Here is a 20,169-nt window from a genome sequence, read left to right as displayed (position 1 = left end):
TGACAGAGGGGTGGGTGTAAACAATAAACATTTCTTAGGAACCTACTGTGTGCCAGGCATTGTGCTAACTGAGAATACAAGCAAGAAAAGAAAGGCAATCTTTGCACTCAGAGAGTTTACAATCTGATTGGCCAGGGGAGGCAGGAAGGGGAACAGGCTGAGAAAGACAATAGACAAAAGGAAGCTGAAAAGGAGAGGGGATGTAGGTAGAAAGATGTTAAGTTCTGTTTTCAACATCTTGAGTTTGAGGTACCAACTGGACCCTCAGCTGTGGAAGCTAGCAGGCAAGTTGTGATATGAGACTGGAGATCAGGAGGGATTATGGCTGGCACTATAGATTGTGGAATCTTATGCAACAAGATCATAATTGAACCTATGAGACCTAATGAGATTACCAAGGAAGAGAATATGGAGTGAGAAGAGGGCCCAGGATGGATCCTTGAGGAACACCCAGGTTTAAGAAGAGGGATATAGATAATGAACCACTGCAGAAACAAGAGTGTGTGAGAATGTGTGTGTGTGTGTGTGTGTGTGTGTGTGTTATGTGGCCCTACTGGAGTTTTCAGAGGATTGACTTGACAGTTTAGAGGAGAATCGATTGGAATGGAGAGAGACTTTAGTTACGAAGACCAACCAGCAGGCTATTGCAGGAGTCCAGGCATAAGGTGGTGAGGGTCTACACCAGTGTGGTGGCAGTGTCAGAGAAGAGAAAGAGGAGTGTTCAGAAAGATTTTCAAAAGGTAGAACCAATGGCTTTTGACAAATGATTGGATATTGGGGAGATTGGATATTGGACAGAGAGAGAGAGAGAGAGAGAGAGAGAGAGAGAGGAGTTAAGAATGAAGCCTAGTTGCAAGCTTGGGCAACTGGGATAATGACGGTATCCAACAGCAATGGGGAAGTTAATATCCTTCCCAACCCATTCTTAATGCTTGAGTGGGAAACCAAGGTTTCATATAGATAGTCGATTTCAAATAGATTTATTTAAGGCATAAGCTCATGTCCTAGTCCTTCCACTACTAGCTGGATAGGGAGAGGTACTAGACCTATAATTTCTTTTCTACAGGGGCCTTCCAAGTGAAAATATTCCCTATGTCAATGCAGATCGGAAATCTCTTTACATTTTGTCTTCTTGTAGAGTTGACTGGGGGCACTGAGCACTTGGTTGAGTTGCCCATAGTCAGGACTCAAACCTGCATTTTCCTGGTTCCAAAACCTGCTCCTTATCCGTTATGACACACTGCTTCTTGCCAGTAGGAGCTATTCTAAATAGGTAATCCTGTATAGGACTTTGTCTAGAATCCAAGAATTTTCCTTTGAGAAGGACCAGAATTCCCAGGCACTCATATTTTTACCAAGAAACAAAATTTCTGAGAATAAATCACACAATTTTACTTGTTTGCTGGGAAATTAATAATACATGTTCTGGCTTCCTTTTTCCCTCTATTGCTTTCATTTATTTTAACAATATGCCATAATATAGACATTTCTCAGAGAGCTTGAAGCAGATTTATGTGCACATTAACACTTTAACATTCTGCAATAAAATCTAATAACAATTAAATAAGATATACTGTTGTAATTTTGTTCTATAATTGGCACATGCTGTCTTAACAAGCATCAACTTCAACTTTATATTCCTTTTCTTCACACAGAAAACAGCATGTCCCAAATGATAGGTAAGATATTTCCTGCAAAAACACATCCTTTCCCATCTTGGTCTTAAGTCTATGCTGTGGTCTAAAAGGCAGAGCCTTGGACTCTCTTCCCCCACCCCAGCCCCTTTCTCTAACCCATAGGCAGCTCTTCTCATCTGCTTTTAGCATTAACATTCTTGTTTTCTTTCCACCTCTTCATTCATTCATTCAATAAGCAATTATGAAATACATTATGAATTATGAAATACCTGTGTTAGGCACTGTGCTTGTCCCTGGTGGGGGAAAGACAAAAAAATGAAATAGCCCCTGCCCTCAAGGAGCTTATATTCTTTTGAGGCAAAATAAGCTGTATACAGATAAAATATATACTAAGTAAAGGCAAAGCAATGTGGAGTGGGGTACTAATAATTGGGGTAACAAGGAAAGACCTCAGGCTGGAGATAGTGCTTGAGCTGAGCCTTGAAGGGAGCTAGAATTTGTAGAGGATGCAAGAAAGGAATATGTTCCATACTTAGAGGACAACTTGTGTAAAGACATGGAAACTAGAGAAAAAATTTCATGTAAGGGGAAGAGGAACAAAGAGGAAATGAAAGAAAGTAATGGGCAATAAATGTGGAAAGATAAGCTGGATGCATATTTTAGAAGGGTTTTAAATGCCAAACAGTGGGGGACCTCTGTTCCTCATTTCGCTGGTTTCAACTGTAGTGGAGATTAGATTGGTCTGTAGGATGTTCCCTGGAAATTTCCAGGGATTTCAGTAACCTGTTGATTCATTATGTGGGTCCTAGGAAATGGCAAACTTCCTGGCTGCTTCCAAAGGACTTGTACCTTTCATATGTTGCAGAAAACCCTGAGTGGTCCCTTGGTCATCACTTCCCCAGGGACAGTGACAAGGAGGTGGGGTTCTTAGTCAATTAAAAGGAGAGAGAGCTTTCAATGGGTTTTTTCTTCCTTGAAATCTGCTGTGTAACAGGTAGTGCACTTTCTCTAGACTCCCTGTGAAGGAAGTGAGGAGGCTGCCTCCCTCTCCCAGGCACCCACCATCCCACCACTGTTATGGCGTGTACTATGGATTCAACTACTTGAACTTGGACCTACAGCTTGGGCTGCCTTTTCTGCTTTGTGTTTTCTTTCCACGAATAAGAACAAGCTTAGGCTGGATATGTCCAAGCTTTGAGGTGTTCTCATTAATTCCAGAAGTCTGAAGGTCCTGGATCCAATGATTGCATTCCCCTGCTACCAGCAGGGGAAACTTCTGGGTTGGAGAATATGGCCCTGACAAGTGGATTCACCCAAGCCTGGCTGGATTTGTTTGTTCATTTGTTTTTACCAGCAGACATGTTCTTTGAGTTGTTTCAACAGTGAAGAGTCAAGGAAAAATAAATGTAAAATGTCTAATTAGCAGTCCTGGAAACAGCTGTATGGTCCAATGTGGTTTAAGTTTTAACCTCCCAGCAGATTGTATCAGTAATTGTAAGTTAAATTACTGAATCCTATTTTTAGCAGTACTGTTAATGTACACTATAAAATTTTTGTATTTAATCTTTCTTTCATATAGGACTAAATTTCCTGCTTCATACTTGATTTATATTGTGCACTGAGTACCTTTTTACCACCACCACACCCCCTTTCTTTTAGGACATCCTAGAAATGAGCCTTGACCTGAACTAAAAGTATAATTGTCCTTGGGGCACCATGATGGGAGTTTACTGAGCCAAAGAATGTGAGAATAGGGAACCTAGTAAATCACATGCCTAAATGCAGAATAGGAAATGGGCATGGTACCCCACCGCCCCCAGTCCACTCCCCTCCTGTCAGCCCGGCGTCTGTTTCTCCATGTTGCACAATAGTAGACTTGAAGTGCCCATGACACTGCTCTATTCTTTAGAGATATTAATGAAAAGATATTGGGAAAGCACTTCTGGAAATCAAAGTGTCCAGTAAATCTAGTCCTCAGTTTATGGTTGTTTTGGAGGCTTTGGACTATTTCCCTGGAGAACTTCACCAATAGAGAAGATGCTGAGTCCTTTCTCCCCATGCATAGTAGGCCTTTGGATCAGCCTAGCATCAGGACTAAAGGCTAAGTTGGATTATCTTCTCTATACAGTCCTAAAATTCTGTACATTCCTCTCTTAGAAATTCATTTTTGCTGACTGATCAGTTCTGAGGATAGCATAATGTAATAATAATCATAATAGCTGTCAATTTAGATAGCATTTTAAAATTTTCAAACTGCTTTACAAACATTATCTCATTTGATTACATGACTATTTTTTTTTCTCCAGATACCTTCCTAAACTCTTCTTTTAGGAAAAATCCCCAGCCAAAGCATTGACAGGCTTGTGAACCCTAATATTATTATTTCACTAGTTCCTTTCCAAGAAACTTTGTCAACAGATACATACATGACAAATATTCAGGACTTTTATTTACTTCCCCATAAGAAATTTGGGAGAATGAACTTCTCTGAGCTCCTTTAAACTACAAATTAACTTTTACTTATCTTACATATGTACCTCAACTAATTTCTTTCTCTCTATACATTCAAATATAGTTAAAATTCCTTTGCTTAATTCTTTTCCAGTCATCACTAAAGATGTGGTTTTAGAGAGGGCAAATCTCTAAGTTTGATAGAGCAGTCTATATCCTATATGGAGAGGAGGTGTGGGTGGAAGTAGGGGAACAGGGGAACCCCAGATCTTCTCAATATTACCCATGGCTTCTTGGTTTGATTCCAAATGGACTCCCAGGACATTAACACATACAACAAGTGCAATAATAATTTATTTTTATAATAATAACAATAATAATAGCTAACATTTATATAATATTTATTAACATCTACTATGTGCCAGGCACCATGCTAAGCATTTTACAAATACTATCTTATTTGATCTTCACAACCTCCCTGGGAAGTAGGTGCTATTATCAGCATCTCCGTTTAATAGATGAGGAAACTGAGGTAAAGACAGGTTAATTGACTTGCTCAGAGCTACACAGCTAGTAAGGGTCTGAGGCTGGATTTGAACTCAGGTCTTCCTGACTCTGGGCTTAGTGCTCTATCTATTTCACCACCTACATGGCTGCTTCAAGTGCTTTAAAAGTTTCAAGTGCTTTACAAAACACTACATTCACACACATTACATATATGTATATATACATATATAATGTATATGTGTGTGTATATACATACATATATAAAATCTCATTTGACTTTTTCAAAGATTTGCAAAGCAATTCCCCACAGTTGCTCTATGATATATGTTGTATAATATCATTATACACATTTTATAGAGGAGGAAACTGAGGCTCAGAGAGGAGAAATTCTGGTGAGGCTATATCACACAGATAGTCAGCTTCAGGACCAGGATTTGAATCTAATCTCTCCATGTATTTTCTACTATACTAAGTTGCTTCTTAAAAACATAAATCAATTATAAATGTATTTTTTAAAATTTCCACTGTTTTGTAGTATCCATATATCTGTTGGGCCCCTTTAATGAAGTTGACTGTGAAGAAAAGAACCTCAGTTCTATATTTTTCTTAGCTCTTCATAAATACAAATGCTTTTGCTGATTTGTCCTTTCTTTTATCTATCAGCTTACGCATTTACTCAGGCCCACTGCTTTAAATGCATGTTTAGATGCCTCCAAATTGAACTTTATCCTCTGGAAAGGTGGGAAGTACGGAGAAAGGGAGGGTATGTAAGGTTTATGTTAAGGTTAGAAACCAACAGATAGCAGCGGTTTCCAAGTACACCTTACATTGTGGGGAAAGGCTGTAAGTCACATAAAAATACAATATAGTTTTATTTGAAGATAAGGAACAAAAATGGTGTATGTGTGTGTATGTGTGTGTGTATACACACACATATAGATGTACACACACACATACACACACACATACACACACACACACACTCCAAGTTCTCTTTCTCTCTCCCTCTCTCCCTTTCTCTCTCTCTCTCTCTATGTATATATGTGTGTATATATGTATATGTGTGTATGTATTTTTTTTCCTTTTGGCCCTGAAAGAAAAGAGTTTATTCAAGACTATTATTCCTTTTTCCTGGTCTCCTTTTTTAAGTTCTTTCTTTCTTTCCCCCCTACTCTCAAACTTCCTCCTACATCCATCTTCTTTTATCCCTTCTGATTTCTTAAGACCTTAAAAAAAAAAAAAGCAGATGAGGCACAGTCAGTTGTTTCTCTGACTACCAGCCTTTCCAACTTCCCTTTGTTCCCTTACCTCTTCCCCAAATTTGTAATGTTTATTTTATTGTTTCTTCAGCCACAGTGGTTTTAGCCGGAACCTCCCTTACTCATTTCACCCTTTGACTCTTCCTGTTCCTAGAATCATAGCATTTCAGAGTTGGAGGGGCCTCCAAGGTCATGTAAGCCAACATCAGCTTGGCCTTCCTTTTTGTTTTTTTGGATAGGCAATGGGGTTAAGCAACTTGCCCAGGGCCACACAGCTAACAAGTGTTACGTGTCTAAGGCCAGATTTGAACCCAGGTCCTCCGGAATCCAGGGCCGGTGCTCTATCCACTGCCACCTGGCTGCCCCTGGGCTTCCTTTTTGACTCTTCCTTCCCTCGGAGATAGGCCTTACTGCTGCATCCCCTTTAGTCACTGCTAATCAGGAATATTCACCAACTCAACCCTCTTGCCTTTGTCCTGGGAAAGCAAGAAGCAGTGATGCCTCCTTTTTGCTCCTCTCAACCTCAATCTCAAGAGGCCAGCTGTTGGCTTCTCTAGAATAGCCTTAGTTTGACACAGGAAATGATTACCTCACAACATCTGTGCAGTCCTTCAAGCCAGCGTCAAAGTTAGCTGACAATTTCATTTTTCTTTCAAGGCTAGATGACTACTGGACAAAGAGAGAAAAAAGTGTCTCATCACTCCGTGTGCAAAAGGTAGGAAGGAACAAAAAAAGAGAACAGTGAGAAGAGCACAGGCCATAGATGAGAGGCATTCAAAGCCCTGAAATATGTAGTTGTGCAGAGCTCACATGGATTGGAGGCTTTATCTCTTTTCAGGCAAGGATGTGCAGTTGCTAGGGGTAGAAAAATGGGCAGGCTTTGTGCCTCTGTTCAGTGCACTTGAGCAAATAAAAGAAAGTTGCCAGCTCTGGATCTCTGATTGTTTTCCTTGCGAGGCTAAAAATGTTGGTACCAAGAGTCCATGCTTACTGCAGAGGGCACTAGGGATTCAGAGTTCCTCCAGAGCCCTATTCAGACGCTTTCTGATAAACAAGCAGGGCCAAAAACTCTTTGGCAACGTACCACCTACCTGCTAAGCTGAGCAGCTGAGAATTCTTAAGGTGAGGACAAAATGCCTTAGTTATAGGATCAAGTTGGTGGCTGAAACGAGTCTTTTTTTTTTTAATAATTAAAGTGCCCAGATAAATGACTGCCTCTTAAGTACTTTGTAGAATTTGGAATATTGAAGAAGTAAATCAAGGAGGCTGCCCCTGAGCTGTCACCCATAAAAGCCATGTACTCCCTTTTAATGAAAGAGCCAAATGAACAAATCCTTCTTTCTGGAAAATTACTGGGTCAAGTGACCTTGCAAGAATTCAACTTATCCCCCTCTCCTTCTTCTCTGGGAACTGTATTTGCAGATTCATTATAAAATAATAAAAATAAAAATCAGTTCTGTTTGCCACTTATCCCAATGTGGAAGCTAGTGGCTTCTATGGATAGTGCCATAGACTTAGAGCTGAAAGGGGACATTGAGTCCAATTCTTTCATTTGGTAGATGAGGTGCAGAAAGATGAAGTAACTTGCCTAATGTCATATGGCTAGTAAATTATAGAATGATGATACAAACTCAGGCATTTTGAATTCAAATCCAGTACCTTGTACACTGTACCATGCTATCTCTAAACAGGAACATATTCTGTTGTGACTCTTAGGAAACAGACATTACCCATGCCTGAAACTATTTCCCTCCTCACCTTTACCTTCTGGCTTCCTCTATATGTCAGCTAAAATACCGTCCCCTGAAAGAAGTCTTTCCCAGTCCTCCTTTATTTTAGTGTCTTCACTCTCAGATTATCTACAATTTATCTTGGCATATAATAGGCATTTAATAAATGCTAGTATGGGGCAGTTAGGTGGCGCAGTGAATAGAGAACCAGCCCTGGAGTCAGGAGAACCTGAGTTCAAATTTGGCCTCACACACTGGACACTTACTAGCTGTGTGACCCTGGGCAAGTCACTTAACCCCAATTGCCTCAAAAAAAAAATGTTAGTTGATTAACTAGTCACTGGCTGCCTGACAGAAATCAGAACTTGTGATCCTGTCAAGACAATTATACTGGTGGGGCAGCTAGGTGGCACAGTGGATAGAGCACTGGCCTTTGGATTCAGGAGGACCTGAGTTCAAATCTGATCTCAGACACAACACTTACTAGCTGTGTGACCCTGGGCAAGTCACTTGACCCCATTGTCTAGTCAAAAAAAAAAGATAATTATACTGAACAAAAGAGAAAGTCATCACTCCCTTCAAAAAAAAAAGAAAACCTATTAATCTTATAGAATTGTTTGTCCACTTGGTTCTAATTTGAGCCAACTATCTTCTTTAAATATACATACATAGGTGTGTGTGTATATATATATATATATATATATATATATATATACACACACACACACATACATATATATGGAAAATGATCCACATCCAAAGAAAGAACTATGGAGTTTGAATGCAGATTGAAGCATACTATTTGCTATTTTTTTTCTTCTATTTTGTTTTTTTTTTCCTCTTTCTGATGGTTCCTCCTATTGGTTCTAATTCTTCCTTACAACATCACTAATGTGAAAATATGTTTAATAGGAATGTATATGTATAGCCTACATCAGATTGCGAGCCGTCTTGGGGAGAGGGGGGGAGGAAGAGGAAGAAAAATTTAAAACTCAGAAACTCTTGGATAGTATCTTGGACTCCCCTCCCTTTTTTTTTCTTTTTAAAAAAGTTTTAGGGGCAGCTAGGTGGCACAGTGGATAGAACACCAGCCCTGAAGTCAGGGGGACCTGCGTTCAAATCTGGCCTCAGACCAAACACTTGACACGTACTAGCTGTGTGACTCTGGGCAAGTCATTTAACCCCAATTGCCTCAGCAAATATCTATATCTATTTTCACTGGGAGCCCCATCCCTAGAATATACTCAGTATGCTTGGCCTGCCTCTCAAACTACATGGAGAAACTGAGTGAGCCACCTCCTAGAAGTGTGTGATAGTCTGAGTGCCCTGTTCTCTACTTCAGAGTTTGTAGAGTTACTCCATATGTTTTTGATTGACTAACCACATAGTGAAGAAATGGACTTTTGATTGGCTGAAGAGCCAGAACTGGGCATGCAATTTAAAAGGTACTAACCATCATTAGATTGTCTCTTTTCTGTCTGGCTTTGTTCCAGTGAGGAAGTGCTGTTTGAATGTGGACTACTGTAAGCTTCCTAATAGGGAGAGGGGACTAGCTCCAATAGCCTACTTTCCCCACTCATGTTGAAATGAAGCCATGAAAACATGGACTTCTGGTTGCTTCTTTTCCTGTCATGTTTCTTCTTTTCTGCTGGAGGTGAAGCAGTGTTGAAGATGAAATGGACTAGGCTTTGACCTTGTGATCTTCAAAATGTTGGAAGAGTGAGCTGTCAGAGGTCCAGTGATGAGTCCATGCCAGAGTTTGCTGGCAGCTGAGACCAGTGAAGAGCAAAGCACCAAGAAACCTGTTTGGCCCAATGTATGCAGTCAAGAGGGAGAAACTTCATCTATTGTTATGCATTATTTAGAATTAATTTTTGTGGGGGGAGAGGGCAAATGCTTTGACATGACTACTTTGATTTTGAGGCTGCTCGAGTCAGGTATCAAGGTGATATAGGGTGGAGTGTGGCTACAGGTACTGGGAATAAATGTTTGTGCTTTTGTTCTTGATATATCTTCTCAGCAAATATCCCTTCATAGCAGCTAATTGATGTTAATTGTTTAAATGAAACTTTGACAATCATCTGAACATACTTGAAAGAATTACTGGAATGGGAGATCAAACATTAAAAATACCCCAACCCCTCAGAGATACCTCTAGGACCCTTGGGGGAGATGGAATCCTGATCTAGGAGATCTGACTTGTTAATGTGAGTGTGAACTGCGATTAGGAAGCTGAGCTTATACAGGCTGCAAAAGTTTTGGGTTTATTTTTTTTATATGCATATACTACAGTCATTTACTTATAGTCATTGAAATTAATCATAATGATTGTAATTAATCTCAATTCTACTGCCTTTTAACTTTTGTTTACATGACTGTAATCATATCATGTGTACTGTATTTGTTTTTCTTCTGGTCCTACTTTCTTTATTGGATACTCATGAAAGTCTTTTCTTTGTTCCCCAAATTAATCAGTAATTATTCAACAAGTCTTTATGAAGTAACTTTATGTGCCTGACACTGTGCTAGGTGTACTCTCAGTGAGCTTTCATTCTAATGGAAGAGATGACAAGTAAATCTAAAAATATATACACCATACTACAAAGTTAAAATGTACAAATATATATGAAGTAGTTAAATACAAGATAATTTGAGAGAAAGGACAGTAGCAATTGGGGACCTGGTACCCAAGCTACATCTTAAAGGAAGGGAGGGATTTAATGGGGCAAAAGTAAAAAGGGAATGCATTCCAGGTAGGAGGATGGATAGTGTAAAGGCAGTTGCATGAGAGATTGGAGTGCCATGTGTGAGGAACAGAGAAAAGACCAGTTTGGCTGGAATACAGAGTGCAGGAGGGGGTATAATGTGCAATGAGGCTGGAAAGATAGATTGGGGACAGGTTGTATATGTCTTTAAAAGCTTTATTGAGGAGTTTATATTTTATCCAAGAGGCAGTAGGAAGCTGGAATTGGTTGAGTTGGCCTGGTTTGTGCTTAATGAAAATTACTTTTGTAACATATCAGATGGATTGGATGGTGAGAGATCTGAAGCAGAGAGATCATTTAAGAAACTGTGGCAATAATCTAAGCAAGAGGTGATGAGGGCCTGAACTAAGTGAGTGAAAAGGAGACAGATTTGAGAGACATTGTGAATATAGAAAAGACAAGATTTGGAGACTAATTGGATAGAGGGTGTAAGGAAGAGTGAGGATTCCAGGACAATAATGCTAAGATTACAAAACTGGAAGTTTTGGAAAACGGTGGTGCCTTCCACAGAAATAAGGAATCTTAGAAGATGGGAGGTTTAGAAGGCAAGAAGACAAATTAAAGTTTTAGATACACGGGGTTTAAGATATTGACAAGATACCCAATTTGAAATGTCCAGGAGGCAATTAGTGAAGAAGTACCAAAACTATCTGGAAAGATGCAGCTTGTTAGGTTTGGGAGTCATGTGCAAAATCATGTGAGGTTAAGATGGAGATAATAGAGAAGAGAAAAAGGCCCAAATACTTTGGGGAATACTCAAAGTTAAGGAGGATAATGATTAGATAGCAAAGGAGACTGATAACTTACCTGAACTCATTCCTCAATGATTAGCATACTCCCACCCTTTGTTTCTTTCCCCATCCCAGTGATTCTAAACCCCCAGATGCCATTGTGCAAACCCTATTCTTTGTTCTCTGCTGACTGCTCCTTTATTCCCATCCCCATCAACCCAACCTCACAAATATCCCACTCTAAAGCCACAAATCCTTTCCACTATGCTTTCTGGACTGCCTTCTGTGTACATTAAAAAAAAACTAGCTTTCTTCTTAAACCTTTTCCTTTCTTGATTTCTTCATCCTCTTGCACTCCTTGAAACCTGGTTCCCTACTGATGACACAGCTTCTCTGAAACCCTTTTCAGCCCTGTTTCATTTTTTACTCATGTTACACACTAACTTGTCATGGTGGATGAACTGGAATAGTTCTTTCTCCACAGTGCCACTTCCAAGCTTTCTTTCCACCACCATCACTTAGAAACATCTCTTACGTTGAGTTTCATTCAATCCATATTTATCAATCAATCAAGATTCTGGTAGCTGTTGTCTATAGAACTTTAGAACATTCCTTCCTCAAAGAGTTCTGTGCCTGATTCAATCTTTCTCTCCTTCCTCTCCTACAAGGTGATTTCAAGATACATATTGATACTCCCTCAAATGCTCTAACTACCCATTTGCTCAATTTTGTCATTCCCAATGACCTACTCCTCCACCTCACCTCAGCTACTCACAGAGATAGTCATACATTTCATCTTGCCATCACCCACAAATGTACCACTTCCATGTTAATGAACTCTGAAAGTTCCTTATCTAATCAAAATCTGTTGTCATTCATACATTCATCTAATAGTCAAAATAACATTTATTAAGCACCTACTACAGTCCAGGCACTGTACTGAGTTCTGGGGATATAAAAGAGGTAAAAGGCAACTCCTATCCTCAAGGAGCTTACAATTTGATTCCACTTCTCCCTCTGCCTTACAACCCTAAACCCTGTTTTTCATTGTCACCATGACCTCTAATCTTTCAATTCTTGGTCTATCATTGCTGTACTGGTTATACTTTCTTCCCTTTTCCATCTTGAATCATTAGTGAACCAATTCTACTCTCCACCAGCCTCTTCTCTTGAGTCTCTTGTCTCTCTCACCTCCCCCCACCCCAATCCAATCAGCATGTTGTTTATACCTTCAAAATATCTCTCATATATACCTCCTTCTCTCCTCTGACCTAAAGTGCAGGTCAGATCATATCACCACTCCTACCCTTCTTTATTCAATAAATTCCAGTTGCCCCCCTATTAACTCCAGGGTCAAGTATAAAATCCTCTGACTTTTAAGAACATTTATACCTGATCCCTTTCTTCTTGTCCAGTCTTCCTAAACTACAGTCCCTTCCATTTGCTGTTATCCAGTGACACTGGCCTACTTTCTGTTCCCACACATTTCATTTTCTGACATTTTCATTGGTTGTCCCTCATGCTCTACCTCTTCATCTCTGCCTCCTGGCATTCCTGGCTTCCTTCAAGTCACATCCCTAAAGTCCCACCTTCTACAAGTCCTTTTATAATTTTAGTGCCTTTCCTCTGAAATTATCTCTAAAATATCCAGTATTTATCCTGTTTGTACATAATTATTTGCATGGTGAACAGTTTCAGTTGAGTGATTAAATTAGAAGCCAGAATGAAAAGGATTGAGGAGTAAGTAAGAAAAGAGAAAGTGGAGACAGAAGATGTAGAAAGTTTTTTCAAAGAGTTTGGCTGAGCATGGAAGGGGAGTTTTAGCATGATAGTTTAAGGAAGAAGTAGGTTCTAGGATGGGGGAGACTTGTGTGAGGGTAGTAGGGAAGAAATCAATTGATAGAAAGAGGTTAAAGATTTGTGGGGGAGATGATTGAGAACATAATCTACTGGAGAAGACTGGAGGGGATGAAATAAAATACACATTTAGAAGGGTTGGCCATGGCAAGGAGAAAGTCCACTTATTTGTTAGAGAATGGAGAAAGGAGAGAGTAGGAGATGATGTCAAGAGATTTTGAGATGAAGTGAATGAGAGAAGTAGGAGCTCAAGTCCAATGACCTCAATTCTTTCCGTAAAATAAGCAGTATGACTCAGAGAGAGAGAGAGAGAGAGAGAGAGAGAGAGAGAGAGAGAGAGAGGAGGTTTAGAATACCTTCTGTGAGGAATAATATGGGGAATCAATTAGGGAGGACTAAAAAGACTACCTTACTGTAGTGAGGGCCCAGTTGAAGTTGGATAATGTGAATTTGTAATGTAACTAATCTGCATAGTTTTGAGACTTCCTTCAGCTTTGTTCAGCATCTCATGTGGAGGAGTGGAGGAGGTGGATGGTATGAGTAATCTAGGGCTTAGATTTGGCAAAGGAAGAGCACTGATTGGACAAGGGGGTAAGCAATTCAAGAACAGAAAGCAGTGTAAAGCCTAAATGCTAATAAGTGGGTTAAGGTTGGAGAGGGAGAAACTAGAAGTCAGAGTATGAGTAACTATCTGAGAAAATACTGAAGGGTGGATGGAATGGAGGTCTCAGAGTATGAAGAATAGGTGTTTGAGAGTTGAAACACAGTGAGAAGTGGGATGATAGGAGGTTATGGTTATGGAAGTGAATGTCAATGTTTCTAAATTGTCAAGTGTAATACTCATAGGTAACAGTGAGATCTACTGTGTGATCATTCTTATATATGGCTAAATTAGAGTGAAGAAGTAGGTCACAGGACTTGAAAAGATTGAGGAAATGAGATGTTAGGGAATTTGAAGCATATCTACATGGATATTAAAAATCTTTAGTATAGACTCTTGATGGAAAGTGCTATCCACATCCTGAGAAAGAACTACAGAGTCTGAATGCAAATTGAAGCATACTATTTTCTCTTTTTGTTGTTGTTTTTTGTTCTTTCTTTCTCAAGGTTTTTCCCTTTTGTTCTGATTCTTTTTTCACAATATGACTAATGTGGAAATATGTTTAAGATGATTGTACATGTATAGCCTATGTCAGATTGCACACCGTCTTAGGGAGGGGAGGAAGAGGGGAAAATTTAGAATTAAAAATCTTATAAAAGTGAATGTTAAAAACTAAAAATTAATTAAGAATTTTTTTTAAAAGTCTTTAGTATGAAGACAGAAGTAGGAGAGTGTAGAAAGATGTGAACTAACTGAAAAAGGAGAGAGAATGACCTGGGGGTTGATATATTTGAACTACTATAATTTTGACTGGGTGGAAATTTTTAATTGAGTAGCTTTCAAAAGAAGAAAAATTACTGTGGAAAAGGCAAAGTATAAGTCTGGAAGTAACAGTGATGAGGAAGGAGTATTCTGACTACCCCTCCAGGACCAGTATGATTTTGGGTTGTGAGTGAAGGTACAGCCATTGCTGGAAAGGATGAACAAAGATGCAGGGTCATCAGAGGGGAGACAGGTCTCAGCAAATGCTAATAAATGGAAAGATTGCAAAAGAAATAGGTCTAAAATGAAGCAGAGTTTGTTCACTATGGAACAGGAATTCCAGAGGGCACTGTGGAAATGGTGGACAGAGCTGGATTGGGACTAAGAAAGATAGGATTGAGAGGGATAGGGATGAGAGTACATGAGAAAGAACAGGGGATAACAGGGGGCATCATTGATCAGTGTTTATATATAGACAGAGAGAGAGAAATAGGAGAACTCTAGTGGGTAGTAGATGAGTAGCGAAGTTCATAGGCTACAAGGGCTGTTTCAGAAGGAGCAAGATGAGTCTTTTTCTTTACTTGGAAGACTAGTGGAGAGGTATGGGATGCTGGCGGGGGGGGGAGGGATTGTTATGGTTATATTCCATTCCATTCATATAGTCAAAATTTATTCACCCATTCCCTAATGAATAGACTCCATTTTGTTTCTAATTTCTAGGTACCTTTTCGTGTCCTTCACACATTTTATTTGCGTCTCATTTTTAAATGAAAAATAAGAGGGAAGAGATAAAAATAAACTGTGATTTGGCATTTTGCATTCATTTTTTGAGAAAGAATATCAGAGCCCTGAACCTGTTAAGTTGGACAAAAAGATGGAGATAATTTCTGCAAACTTGGGCAAACTTTTGTAATTTGAGTTTGTAAATCCTTTTCTTTCTTCAGGCCAAGATAACTAAAGCAGTCTCATAGATTGATTGAGTTCTCCAAAACTTTTTTTTTAAATCATTTTTGCCTTGGGAAAGTCAGCAAATCTCTTACCTTGTGAAAGTGACTTTCATACAGAGAAGAAAGATTAATGGGAGCTCCTGGATAAACAGAACAGTATTTGCTCAACAATTTGGCTGATGGTTATAAATTGTAAAGCAATGTGATGTGGTGCTGTTGGCACAATTTGGAAGATATTCTTTAGAAAAGTATATAAGGTTTTTATCTTTCTTCCTTTGAGGCCAGCAGGCATGGAACAAGTGATTGTCTCTGAGTCTCAGAGGGCTTGCATGTAAGACCTGATTCTGGTCCTAACTAGCTGTATGATATTAGACAAGTCACTCTGACTCCCCAAGCCTCAGATTCCTCAGCTATAAAAAAAGGATTAAGACCTCTTAAGCCATGTACTTCTAAGGGCTGTGAAGAAAGAATATTATAAAGTGCCTTCTGAATGTGAGCATGCACCCATTGGCTCAGAGTGAATGTAAATAGTAACTGTTTCTCTTTTGGCCAGCAACCCTGAGGGTCTTCCCCTCCCAGTTTGATTGTTTTTTTTAATTAAAGGGGCCATCCATTGACTTACTTCTCAGAGAGTCCTATTCACTGAATGGGTGTGGCCTCACTCAAAGTGAGAACCTGAAAAGACCTTAGCTTAAAAAAGCCAAGGTCTCCCACTGCATCCTGGGCTACCTCCAGTCATCATGATATATATCTGGCCACTGGACTCAGAAGGCTCTGGAGGATAAAGTAAGGATGGTGACTTTTCACAGTCCTCTGTCACTCAAATCAAAATCAATTGCAAATCATGTCATCCTCTCCCTGATGTTATGGTCCTCTTCGAGAATGAAGGACAAACCACAACCATATATTATAACAGTAAACATAAAGAAATAGGGTCAACTGGTTAAGGACAGTGCTTGTAGTTAATAGTAACCATTCAATTAAAGGAATACCTGCTGCAAGTCTATAGGTAAATAGGCAAATGAGAGTTATTTGTACTATTTAAATAGTACAGGTCAATAAGAAAAATGCTTTTGTTTGATAGTTGAGTCCAGAAGTCTTGGGGTTTGGATTTTCTAGTTAATAATAGAAATGAGTCATACTAATAACTAAAATGCTATTCTTATTATTGTAAAGGGCCTTCAATGCCAAAGAGAGGAGTTTATATTTTATCCTGGAGGTGATAAGAACCATCAAAGCTTCTCAAGCAAGAGAGTGACATGCTTAGACTAGTGTTTCCAAGTTTTTACAGGGCTTTACAGACATCATCTCATCACAGGTCTGGACTTCCCTCCTAAGAAGCTTCAGTGGCTCCCTCTTGTCTCTAGGATAAAATATAAATTCCACTGTTTGGCACTTAAAACCCCTCGTAATCTGATTGCAATTTAGCAATCTTTCCAAGATGATTACCCACTACGCTCCCTCATGCACTCTTGGTTCCAATGAAACTTATCTATTTGCCATTTCCCCATAAACAACATTTCATTTCCTGCCTCCATGCCTTCGCCAAGGCTGTTTCCCACACCTAGAATGCTCTCATTTCTTACCTCTGCCTATTAGAACACCCTAGAAGGCTCAACTCAAGTGCTCTTTCCTACATAAGATCTTTTCTGTTTTCATTCAGTTGTTAGTCCTCTAACCTCCCCTCAAATGACTTTCCATTACTTTATATAGTGTCCATACTTTCTTAGTTCTCTGGTGTCTTGTCTCTTCTGGGTAGAATATAAACTTTTTGAGGGCAGAGATCGCTTTGCGTTTGCCTTTGAATCCCTGCTGCTAGTAAATAGGTGTTTAATAAATAGTTTTTAATTGAATTGAAGGTAAGCATTATATTTATTATGTCCATTTTATAGATAAGAAAATTGAGGATCAGAGAGGTTAAATTACTTTTTCTCAATTATACTTCTAGTATCAAAGGCAGGAATTAAAACTAATTTCATTAGCTTTGCTAATGAAAACCCAACTTAAGCCTTTGGTTCTTCTCCTCTTATTAATGTGTATTCTTCCTCCTTCCAGAAACTGATACCGTTAGCAAGTGAAATAAAAAAAAAAATCTGGCTGTGAGTTGTCAATGCTTAGTCTTTTAATAGGTCCATAATATATGTGTTCATTTGTCCCCTTGGTGTTAACTATTAATTTCAATGGATTCCAAGATGATGTATGTTGAGCAACACTGACTTAACTAGTTTTTGGATTGACTTGACTGGTCACATTAATCAAGAGGCTAAATTGTGTGTGTGTGTGTGTGTGTGTGTGTGTGTGTGTGTGTGTGTAGATGTAGCCTAAGTATATCATGATGAAAACACTCAACATTTCAAATAAATGAAGAATTCCTCTAAACTAGTGAATTTTTGCTGGCAAAACTGGTGGCCTCTTTTAAAGGGGAGGTTAGTTGATATTGTGTATTCAAGTTTTCAAGATACAAGACAGAACACAATCAGGGACAAATATTCTATTGAAGTTGTACTTACAGCTTCTTCTTTGTGCCACACAGTGGCACAGTGGATCTGGAGGCAGAGTTCTTGGCTTCAGATCCTGGCTTGGCTTAGTTACAGGGCCTCAGTTTCTTCATCTGTAAAATGAAGGAGTTGGATGAGGTGATCTCTAAATTTCATTCCAGCTTGAAATCTTATCGCATACCTATTATCCTTCCAAGTCCCTGTGCCTCTTGATATAGTACTGGAAAAAGGAACTACGTATGATCACAAATTCACATCACCATGAATCAACCTCTCGATTTCCCCAACCAAGTGACTAAGTCATTTTGGTTTTAACAAGAAACATTAGAGTATAACTCATTCAGAGGAGCCCCAAGTCATTTACTCCCTAGCATCTTCCTCCACCTGGAACAGATGAGTTATGCAAACCCAAGGAATAGATAATACAGAAACCTGAGTTCTGAAAATTTTTAACTACAGAATCCTAGAATTAGAAGATGCCTCAGAAGTCATATTCTATGCAAGGCAGGAATTGGAGATATTATTGGAAAATTACAGAATAGACCAAAATGAGAAGATAAGTGCATACGAATACACACATAAAGATAGACATAGATGACATATTATATTCACACACATACATGTATATACATACACATATATACATATACACACATACACACACACACACACACATTTTGGAGGGAGAGGCAGACCTACAATTTTACAATAGAGGGAATTCCCAATGAAGAGAGTCTTTCTACTAATGCATATTGGTAATTCCTCTGAAATTTATGGTCTTGGACAGTTGCCTGAGGCCCTGAGGGGTTAAGTGATTTAGTCAGCATGTGTCAGAAGCAGGACTTAAATGAAGTTACCCCAATAATGAGGGCAGATCTTCATTCATCTTACCACACTGCCTAACTGTAATCAAACTGCAAATTGTCTTTTTTTTTAAAGGTTAGTAAGTTTAAGAGGTGAAATTCAAACTTAAAGTCTCTCCTAACTCCAATTCAAGCACCTTTTCATCACACCTCTGACATTCCTGAATAATTTACAACTTGAGGAGAATGAAGGATCTGTCAGCAATAGGGAATTTGAGAAAGAGGACTCCCAACCCAGGGGTTAGGGAGTGGGGGTAGGAGGGAGTTTTACTGAGAGTCATATATAATGGGAAGACTGGTGCCAAAATGACTTTGTATATTTCTAAATTTTGCCTAAGGCTGGTCTTGGCTAGGGAAAAATCTTACAATGATTTTTAAATTTGTTTTATTTTGTTTTTAGTAGATCTTAATCATTATCTTTTCCTTTTCCATCACCTACATTTTGACCTGTATTTTTTTTTCTACCACTGTCATAGCAGCCACTTCACACTGGAAATGTCTCTGCCTTTGGGCCCCCTTCTCTGAAGGGTAAGTTCCTGCCCAGGACCACCATTTAAGGAAGTACTCTGGGCCATGCATAGTCACTTCTTACTCTTTGGTTTCTGTTGACTTTTCCATCTTGCCCCCACATACGTGCCTCTCCCTGACCTTTGCTTTCCAGTTTTCCTTTATGCATTATCTTCCTCTATTAGAATATAAACTTCTTGAAGGTAAGAACTATCTTGTTTTTTCCTTCAATTTCTATTTCCAGAGCTGAGCATTGTACAAGACCTGATAAGTGATTCATATTTGATCTATCAAATAATATAATCCATCCAATTAGCTCTCTATCTCTCTATATTTTCCTCCTAGAGCCTTCTCTTAAAATAATTTTTGAAACAAAAAGGAAAAAAAGTTCCATCAAAGTCATATTGAAATTTAAATATTACATGCAATTTTCCTTATACCTCATCTCCACATCATCAAAGGAAGTAGTAGGGGTGTCTTGTCATATCCCTCCTTTGTATTATAATTTCACAATATTCAGTTTCATTTTTTTCACTTATTCTATGCACTTACACTGTTGTAGTAATTGTGTATATTGCTTTTCTGATTCTGCTAGTTTAAACATCAGCCCCTGATAATTAAACTCTGAACACCTCCCTATGTAACGAATCCTAAAGTCATTGTTCATTCCCTTGCATTGAACATTTGTACATTTATATACATGTGCAATATACATAGCCATATATATGACAATATTAAGTTTGAAAATGTGGGAATTTTTTATTATTTTAAAACTGAATGGCCAGTAGGAAAAAGCCACAGCTCTGACATTTAAAACATGTATGCCCTTGGGTAAGTCACTTCATCTTTTTGGGCCTCAGTTTCTTCCTTTGTAAAATGATAGGGGTGGACTAGATCCTCTGAAAAGTTGTGATCATTGTATTGTAAAATAGAAGGGGGTGTCATGTAATAGAGCTATTCAGACAGAGGGAAGTGCCACCCTCTGAAGGTAAGGAGACACTGGTGCTGATATGTAAATCAATCACTCAAGCATTTATTAAATTTTACTATGTGC

The 20,169-nt window shown here is 38.8% G+C and overlaps 1 protein-coding gene across 1 annotated transcript in view; it reads right to left on the bottom strand.

The window, feature by feature from the left end:
- DCSTAMP (dendrocyte expressed seven transmembrane protein) overlaps positions 1-17,818 on the bottom strand; it is a 37,260-nt gene extending 19,442 nt beyond the window's left edge. Inside the window, exon 1 of the mRNA XM_027850034.1 lies at positions 17,758-17,818. The gene's annotated coding sequence lies outside the window, so the exon portion shown is untranslated. The remainder of the gene's footprint in view (positions 1-17,757) is intronic.
- Between the last annotated feature and the right edge of the window lie 2,351 nt (positions 17,819-20,169).

Source organism: Vombatus ursinus, unplaced genomic scaffold (assembly GCF_900497805.2).
Source record: "Vombatus ursinus unplaced genomic scaffold, bare-nosed wombat genome assembly UNPS02008961.1, whole genome shotgun sequence".
In the NCBI taxonomy this organism is placed as follows: domain Eukaryota; kingdom Metazoa; phylum Chordata; class Mammalia; order Diprotodontia; family Vombatidae; genus Vombatus; species Vombatus ursinus.
The sequence above is the reverse complement of the archived record's forward strand: the minus strand, read 5'-3'. Positions and strand labels throughout refer to the sequence as shown.